This window comes from Neovison vison, chromosome 6 (assembly GCF_020171115.1).
Source record: "Neovison vison isolate M4711 chromosome 6, ASM_NN_V1, whole genome shotgun sequence".
Taxonomy (NCBI): Eukaryota; Metazoa; Chordata; class Mammalia; order Carnivora; family Mustelidae; genus Neogale; species Neogale vison.
This window is the reverse complement of record NC_058096.1, coordinates 75,465,097-75,467,070: the sequence shown is the minus strand read 5'-3', so window position 1 is coordinate 75,467,070 and position 1,974 is coordinate 75,465,097.

Here is a 1,974-nt window from a genome sequence, read left to right as displayed (position 1 = left end):
GTTGGGAGAGGTATAATATAGGACTTCGATCAAAGGCACCTCACTGTCCCCTTCACAGGATCTCTTCAAAGTTATCGGCGATAGCGTCCTAGGAGTTGTCCCCAGTTCAATCCGTATTTTGGAGCGGAGAACCAAATCAGTCTGTGAACTGCGTCCTTGGAAGTTGCTTCTGCTTCTCAAATGAGGCAGAACCTTGATGGCGAAGGACATTTATACATTCTCCCTGACCCGAAGTCTTTTTTTTTTTTGGACTCCATAAATGAGATTAAGTTCAGAGCAATAATTTTGCCATGGAGACCAATAACCTCTGTTAATAATCGACCAGCACTGGCAAGACACACATTGTTGCAATCGAACACAGGGCTGGGACAAATAGCATTTTGAACTTCTGCGCCTTTAATCTGACAATGCCCCTGCCCAGATATAGAAATATTTCTCCCAGGCTCTTTATAATCACTGGATAATTGAGTTACATCCTAAAATCATGTCTGGCGAGTGCGTAATGGTCTACAGTGTGTGTCTTTTTCTTTTCCACTGAAAGCCTGGAATGCAAAAGAATTATCCTAAAGAGCTTCTGTTTCCCTCCATATAGAAGTTAACAGTTTGATGGTCTGGTTGGGTATCACTGAGTTCAGCCCTATAGGGACTTCCTAAAGGATCAAATCAGAATGATTATTAATTTTATTGCTTGACTGCTCTATTTCTGTACTTGTCACTTCATTGCATTTTATCTTCTTCGTTACCTGGTGTGATGGAATTAGCAAAAACAGTTTCCTCAATCAGCTTGTTCAGTCACATCCTCCACAAATCCTCTGTCTTCACAAATGGGAAGGGAAAGGGAGAGGGGTTTGAGGAGAGGAGAGGGAAGATACCAATAAATCTATCAAGGGGAGGTCAAGCAGACGAAGTTGGAAGAGCCCTCAGTGAGTACCGGGGGTAGTCAGAAATACTGGAAATTTCGCCAGTTGCCAGAGGCATGGTTCAGTTACTCATTTGCTTTGTGTCACTTAAGAAGGCCTTGGCGGGGTGCCTGGGTAGGTCTCAGTGGGTTAAGCCTCTGCCTTCAGCTCAGGTCATGATCTCGGGGTCCTGGAATCAAGTCCCACATCGGGCTCTCTGCTTTGTGGGGAGCCTGCTTCCTTCCCCCTGCCTCTCTTCCTGCCTCTCTGCCTATATGTGATCTCTCTCTCTGTCAAATAAATAAATAAAATATTAAAAAAAAAAACAACCCTTAAAAAAAAAAAAAGGCGACCTTGGTGGTGCCTAGACCCAGCTCTACAGTATGCAAGGAACAAGTTTGGTGCTGGTTGCCGCCAGACCGTGGGGTGGAAGAGGGAGCCTACTAGCTCTTCTTGGAGAGTCTAGAGGTTAGATTTAAGAACAATAGGGAGGATTTTATAGAGGGCAGAATTTTAGCTAAATAAAAAGCAAGTAACATCGTGATCATGGTGGGAGCTACCTGGCAGTGGAGATGTTCACCCACTCCCAGGGGAACAGGGGGCTGCCTTCCCTTCGAGGTTCAGGGGCTGTTGGCAAGGGAGGCTGTGGTCAGGACTCTGGAAAAGCTGGGCAGGATGGACGCTGAGTTTCCTTCTAAAGATTCTTTGAATTGTGTATTGGTCGCTCTGTAAAGATCCTTTCTGAGATCTCAGAGTTGGGGTGAGGAGACAAACAGCAAATGTTTCTTGAGCATGCATAATATACGAAGCACCAAGGAGCACTTTCAATGCTCCTCAGCCTCCTTTGAGGAAGATGTCAGGCCCCTCTACAAGCGAAGATACTCGGGTTCAGACAGATGAAGTACATTTTGCAAGGTCATTCCAGTGTAATAAGGCAAGGAGCTAAGATTGTTAATCAAGAAAACCTGTTGCCCAAACTGGGGTGTGGTCTCCCTCATAGGTTTAGAAATTAAAAAAAGACGATCTTTTCAGTATAAACAACAGAAAGGCTCTATGTGCAAGTCTATGGAAACCG